Genomic DNA, 7156 nt, shown 5'->3' on the forward strand with positions numbered 1-7156 from the left:
TCAGATTTGCTTTATATGAAATACAATCAGCAGGAATGGAGCTTTGAATACTGGCCAGCCTAAAGGAGATTTTTCTGGGCCCTGTGAACTTAGCTCTTCAGATCCCTGTCTTGTTTCATTATAAATCTCCTCTACCACTTCTAATGCCCAGACTCCTTCTAGGCAGCACTCCTAATTATAGCTCTTCTGAGTCACTGGAGGCTTTTAAGAATCAGAATGCTAAGAGACAGATACACTATAAAAACAAACCTACCTTACTGGGGGTATAGCTCAGGGGTAGAGCATTTGACTGCAGATCAAGAGGTCCCTGGTTCAAATCCAGGTGCCCCCTGTCCACTTATGATTTTGCTTTAGAATATAGATTGAATTTGACTTTTATTATTCTCTGTGGTTCATGGATGACTGAAGACTTAACAATTTCTCTTGAGTTATTTGGATATTATGAGTATCAGTCTAGGCTCTCCTAACATTCACTGTCTTCTGCTCCTTTTGTAGTAATTTCACAGGTATGTGCTGTCTGAACTTCATTCATGGAGATGGATATTCAGGGATGGTTAGTAACTTATAAAAGTCCAAAGCTGCAAAGGGGAAGTTAGGATTTGAACTCAAGACACACCTTCCATGACCTCAGTATTCTGCTCTCATCACCATTCTGAAGTAAAACTCTGTCAGGCTCGGTGACACATACCTGTCACCTCAGCACTTGGGAAGCAGTGAGGGGAAGATCTAGGCCATCTTTGGCACTGTAATGAGTTTGAAGCCAGTCTTGGCTAAGTGATGCCGACCTTAAAACCAAACCACCAGACAACTTTGTGATAAAATTCTTCTGTGTGATGTTCCCAAGGTCCCCTGGTTCCTACAACATTCCTACTGCAACGATATCCAAGGAATTTAGTGACAGTGTATATGTGTGTGTGTGTGTGTGTGTGTATCTATCTATATATCTATATCTATATCTATATCTATATATATATCTTTCCCAATGTGGTTCATATTGAATAAATCTCCCCTTTCTGCTTTTCATTATGGATTTGGCTCTTTTATTGGCTTATTGTGTATGGGTGACTAAGCTCGGCTTGTTGGATCAGCGGCTGTGACCGACCTTAAGTTTGGTAGCATTCTGATGACATTCTGAGCATCTACTCTGCGTGGGAACTGTACAAAGCATGAACCCAGAGATGGCAGAGACTCAGCTCCCTCTGCTCTAGATCAGAAGGCAGGCATGAGCTGTGCCAGGTGTGCCAGGCTTAGCAGAGTGAAGAGGCAGCGATTACATTCATCTAAAGGAGGAGAGGTTAGGGGAGGCTTCGGAGAGAGAGGAGCTTATGGCCAGTCGGTCTCAGAGAATAATGTCCCACAGGTGGAGAGTGGATGAGGTGGGGATGGCTGGCGACGGATGGTGTAGGCAGTTCTCAGCAAGAGCAGCAGCAATGCACTGGGAGAGGCTGGAGCCAGGTCGCTGCTTAGAGCATAATGTAGGGAGTGAGAAGAGACAAGTAGAGATCAAGAGTGAATAGCCTTGTGTGCGGTCGAGGAGACTCAGAGTTTGTTGAAAATGCATTTGCAAGGGGTGTGTAAATAGACTTTGTTTTCTGACAGGCTCTGGACACAGTGTGGGTAGAGGTGGCGATTGGAGGCTGGGACAGGGAAAGGGTGGGGATCGACTTGGGCAACCACAAATGTAAAATCAACAGCACTTGGTGATTAGCTGGAGATGGGCACGACCCAGAGTGCAGGCCCAGCACTCAGTCCTGAGCCTACCCCAGAATCCTGGCCTGACAACCTGCTAATTCTGGGAGCTTCGACTAGGTACTTCACCTGTGTTGTGCCTCTATTTTCCACGTGCCAAGTGAGCACACTGTCACTACTGGTTTTTTTGTGGGATTTTTGTGGGTAAACACTCAGTCCATGGTGAGGCACACTGCAAATCACCAGTGCATTTGAGCTATTGTTCTTTCCAATAGAGCAAAATACATGGAGATGTAGGGCAGGGAGATAAGAAGCTTAATTTAGGGCATAGTTTTGAAATTTGAGGTTCTCTTTGGGCATCAGAATGGAGAGGGTGGAAGTGGGTAATTTGGGGCTTTCAGAAAGCTATTGAGCCCCAGCCCCAGCTTCTTGCCCTACAGTGTCTGACAGACCTCGTCAAGGCTGGTTTGTTACAATGATGAGCGCTTCTCTGACTTTTTGGCTCTGTCTTAGCCGTGCACAGGATTGAGAGTTCTGAGATTAGAACCAAGGGACTAGGAATGTGGGGTGAACCGTGAACTTCCAACTATTCGTCTTTCTTCGCTTTGCACAAAACTGATGTCCCTACATGGAAATCTGGTGAAAGCACCCACAGTACACTCACACAGCGACATTTGCCTGTAGTTTCAGAGTCAAGCGTGAACTTCTGAAGACAGATGTGGACAGACCTGAGTCCAGATCCTCTCCTAGCCCCGCCCTAGGAAAGGCGGTAACGCCTCATGTGGTGGCACTGTCGGCTTAGAACACTTTTTGACTTACCTGGAACTGTGTGCACACCTGATCATAATTAACTCAGGAGCTGGGCCTGAGCTTTAGGGGGCAGGAAGAAAATAAATGCTTAAGTTCTGGGAACAGCAGGAGGTGGTGTGGTGAGAAGCTAATCAGGGATGAGTCAAGTCCTAGAGGAATCTCAGGCATGAGAAGCATTTTATGAGGTGTGATGTAGGTCATAAGAGCAGCACAAATATTTACAGGAGGCCTGTGTTTGCAGTGGGGGTATAGCTCAGTGGTAGAGCATTTGACTGCAGATCAAGAGGTCCCTGGTTCAAATCCAGGTGCCCCCTGTCAGGTTTTTTGTTTCAATCGGCAGCTTCTGTGACAAGTCCTCACTAGCATACAGCAAACACTTGTCTAGAGCTCCAAGCTGAAAGGAGCATTTCCTCTAAGGTGTGTTAACCCACACACACATCTTAATGCACCTTTAGTTTTCCTTTTCTCTTGGGTCAATCTTATTAACCATACCCTTGGCAACTCCTTTCTTTAAGCTTAAAATAACTTAATTATGCAAACGAGTTTTATGGATAGTACAGAGAAGTCCCTTACTTCCCCACTAACATTGGTTAATCTTGTATAGAACCCCGGTATGGTTTTTAAAACTATGAAATATAGTGATATTTCATCTGTATTAAATAAATAAAGTTTGCCTGAAGATCAGAAAAGCAAACCAGTCAGCCACCGGCTCTCACCTCTACCTCAGTCTGAAATGGTGATCCTGCCACTAGGAATCTCAGAATGAGACTGTGTCTGAGAGCTGTCTCCTCCTGTCTTACATTCCTCTCTAGGACTGGGATGAAAGGCATGTACCACTACTGCCTGGTTTCTATGGCAAACTAGTGTGGCTACTGGGATTAAAGGTGTGTGTCACCACTGCCTGGTCTGTAAGGCTGACCAGTGGGGCTGTTTTACTCTCTGATCTTCAGGCAAGCTTTATTTAATAAAATACAAGTGAAATATCACTACAATGAAATAAACATTGGTACAACCCTATTAATCACACCACAAAATTTATTCAGATTTAGACTTCTTCTTTGTCCTCCTCCTCCTCCTCTTCTTCCCCCACCTCCTCCTCCTTTCTTTTCCATCACTTTTTGGTGCTCTAGGACCTAGGGTGCCACATTATTGTTAGGAATATTTCCTAACGTGAGCTCCCTGCCGACGCAAAATTTCCAATCAAGCCAAATCAAAACAAGCCAAACTAAGAAATATTCAGGTTTAATGGGAGTTCTTTGCTCTTGGGTGGCCTCGAGGGGGGAACCAGGAAGCCACGCAAAGGAGACCACCTAGAGGAAAAAAGGGAGACCACATGTTCCTCTTTTGGGGACTCATTTAAATACCCTGAGGAAAGTGGTACTGACCCTACCCCCAGGGAGGGGTCAGGACCTGGCCTGCTGGGATTTGGAGTCCACACCAGGCCTGGGGGCTGGGATAGATGCGAGGGGCTGGGGCCTATGCTCCCAACTTGACAGTTACATTTACTTTCTGTGTGCAGTGGACGGTGGTCAACACAGACACTCACAACTGGCCCAAGTGCAAAGAATAAGTAACAGGGGGGTGCTCAGCCACAGATTAGACATGTGTGCCATACATCTTCCCCAAGGCTCAGGAACCATGGGCGAAGCAAGATTGTAAAAACCAGATGTTAGAAAGGACTGGACATAACAAGACTTCTGCACTCACGAACTCAAAGCAACTATGGTTGCCTACATAAGATCAAGGCAGTCAACATTTTAGGGTGAAGGGTCATGATGGTTTGAATGGGAATGGCCCCAAAGATGCACATTTTTTAATGTTTGGCCACCAGTTGGTGGAACTGTTTGGGAAGGATTAGAAGGGGTGGCTTTGTTGGAGGAAGGGTGTAACTGGAGCAGGCTTTGAGGTTTCAAAAGCTGTATCATTCCCTAGTTAGCTTTCCTTCTTTCTGTCTTGGGCTTGTGGATCAAGATGTGAGCTTTTAGCTATTACTCCAGCACCATGCCTGACTACATGTCGCCATGTTCCCTGCCATGCTAGTCATGAACGCACTTTCTGAAACTGTGAGCCCCAAATTAAATGCTTTCTTCTATAATTTGCCTTGGTTGTGATATTTTATTTTTAATATTTTATTTTGTTGTTGTTTTCTGTTTTTTTCAAAGATTTTTTTTCTTATTATGTATATAGTATTCTGTCTGCATGTATGCCTGCAGGCCAGAAGAGGGCACTAGATCTCATTACAGAGATGTTGTGAGCCACCATGTGGTTGCCAGGGATCCCAGGTATGTTAAGGAGATGCCGTAGTTGAGGGGCACATTTTTCTCAAACAGTCCTGGGATGCAGTAGCTTCTACATTTTGACAGCTTTGAGATTAAGCCATCCTTGCACGAGCTCCCATGCGATGGCCAGCTTGGAAACACAGCCTTGAGCTTGCTTAACTTTCCCTTCCAGCCACACTTCTGTCTCATACCTGCTTCCTGGATTGTACCCTGAAAAATTAATACTTGTGTCTGTGTGGAGGGAAGGATGGGAAGCCTATGGAGATGTCTCCTGGTTTCTGTTTGATGTTTCCTTGAAGGTTGCTCTATCACAGGGGTCCTTAGAGAAAAATCAAAAGGCTCTTGATTATATTCCACTTTAAAAGAAAATGAATTGCACCCAGGCTTTCATTAAATAGGGTGCAGGCTGGTCTCATCCTTCTCGGAAAAGAGATGACAAGTAAAGCTTATTATATAGTACTTGATGGATTTTGTTTTACTCTGGGGCAAATTGGGCTTTCCTGCTTTGAAAGGACTATCCCTCTCTCATTGTAATGCAATTAGGAAGATTTCGGGGTGGGAGGATGGTTTTGTCCCAGCTCTCTGCAGTGGTTCCAGGTCAGCTAGCTCACCAATCAGAGCGAGCTCTAATTCCTTTTTAGATGTGCTTTAGGGTTAGCAATGGTTCACTCTTCCCGGAGTTCTACGTAAGAACCGAGTATGTCAATTGCGTGCACAGCATATAGTAATTACCCCGTAAGTGATGGCAGTTCTGTTTTCCGCACCTCCACTCCGTGTGTGCATGTATGAGTGACTGGTATATTTGCTTGTTCCTTAACATCCGTATGGAAGCTCCAGACAGTCCATGCTGGAACCGTTGAGCCTGGGGGTCCACTAAAGTACCCGTCAGTGGTGGTCTGCATTCTTCCCCTCAGAGCTCTGGGAACAGAAGTTTCAGCTCCACTCAAGCGGGCTAAAGGCAAAATGTTAGCAGGGCTTTATTCTCGCAGTCGCCTCTAGGGAGAATCTGTCCATAGTACCTGTTTCCGGCTTCTTTGGCTCGTTGCCTTCTCTTCCGTCTTTAAAGGCAGCAGCACAGTGTCATCAGATGTCCTTGTCACATCCCTTCTCTGTGTGCGCTGTTGTGAGCAGCAGACGGTAGCTGGGAATGGCGAAGACTGTATCCCGACTAGAATGGGATGCAGGAGGGCAAGGAAGTGGGGCGGGAAAGCAGTGCTCACAGTTCGCCGCAAGAGTTCTGGGAAATGTTAACAAAGGGGAAGGTTTCGACCAATCAGGAACCTGACAGCCATGCCTCCTTTAATTCTCACCGCCACAGTTTGCAAGAATAAGACCAGGTACACGGAAAACGTGCCCTTCCTCAGGCGGGTTAATTGTAGCTGCCAACAGGATTATAACGCAGGTAGCCGCGTTCTGAGCAGAAGCTGCACGCGAGCCTTGCTACACAAGCATGACTGGCTGCAACAGACCCAGCCTGCCTTCTGTGCAGTATGCCAGTCGCTCAGGAGCTTTCCTGGGCCAGATGGCACAGGCCTGTAAGCCCAGCGACTCTGGAATCGAAGGCAGGAAAATGGTGAATTTAAGGCTTGCTTGTGTTACAGAATTCAAGGTCAGCCTCGGCAGCTTAGTGAGAACCTGTGTCAACATGGGAAAAAAAAAAAGGCTGCGTGGAGTGCTTGTCCAACAACAATGTTCTCAACATTTAGAAAATATGTTGAGTGCCCAACGTGTATATACAATGGATGGGTTTTACGAGAGGGTCCCCTTTTCAGGAGGATGCCTTTTGACTGCCTTTTGCTTGCTTTAAAGCAACTCTTCTGGGCTCAGCTAAAGAGCTCATACTCTTCTTTGCAGTCAACTAAAGAGTTCACCCACATTCCCACACCGGGAGTCGAACCCGGGCCGCCTGGGTGAAAACCAGGAATCCTAACCGCTAGACCATGTGGGAGGTGATAGCAGAAGCTCCCTCTTGAGGCAGTCGCTTGTGCATCTGGGGCAGGTCGCCTCAGATCTGCCTCCCTGAGGAAAGAGTGTAGGGGTACTTAGAGGTTAAAGTCTCAGGGTGGCCTGGAGTGTGGGAAAGTCGATTAAAGCGCGGGAAAGTGAAGTGACTGTGGTCCGTGTGTGCTCAGGAAAGCCTCGATGCTCTCCCTAGGACACTCGGAGCAGCAGCGTTAGCTGGCTCCGAGGATGAAGTTTTGGCCTCTGACGTCAGAAGGTCTGCGCAACCTGCACGTCTCAGAAAGCCAGTTTAGGCACCCTTTACAATGGTGGCCAATTTGCCAGAGACGCGGTCTGTGACAAAGCTCATGGGAATTCACTGCTTAGAGAGACGGGCCGTGAAACTGATGTTAAAAGCAACCAGGCAAGGGCAGGTT

The 7156-nt window shown here is 46.6% G+C and overlaps 3 non-coding genes across 3 annotated transcripts; 2 read left to right on the forward strand and 1 right to left on the reverse strand.

Moving 5' to 3' along the window:
• Positions 1 to 259: 259 nt before the first annotated feature.
• Positions 260 to 331, forward strand: Trnac-gca (transfer RNA cysteine (anticodon GCA)). The gene has a single exon. It is a non-coding gene; the product is annotated as a tRNA-Cys (tRNA).
• A 2410-nt stretch (positions 332 to 2741) lies between these two features.
• Positions 2742 to 2813, forward strand: Trnac-gca (transfer RNA cysteine (anticodon GCA)). Its single transcript has one exon. It is a non-coding gene; the product is annotated as a tRNA-Cys (tRNA).
• A 3841-nt stretch (positions 2814 to 6654) lies between these two features.
• Positions 6655 to 6726, reverse strand: Trnae-uuc (transfer RNA glutamic acid (anticodon UUC)). Its single transcript has one exon. It is a non-coding gene; the product is annotated as a tRNA-Glu (tRNA).
• Between the last annotated feature and the right edge of the window lie 430 nt (positions 6727 to 7156).

The sequence above is a fragment of the Chionomys nivalis genome, chromosome 4 (genome assembly GCF_950005125.1).
Source record: "Chionomys nivalis chromosome 4, mChiNiv1.1, whole genome shotgun sequence".
Lineage (NCBI taxonomy): Eukaryota > Metazoa > Chordata > Mammalia > Rodentia > Cricetidae > Chionomys > Chionomys nivalis.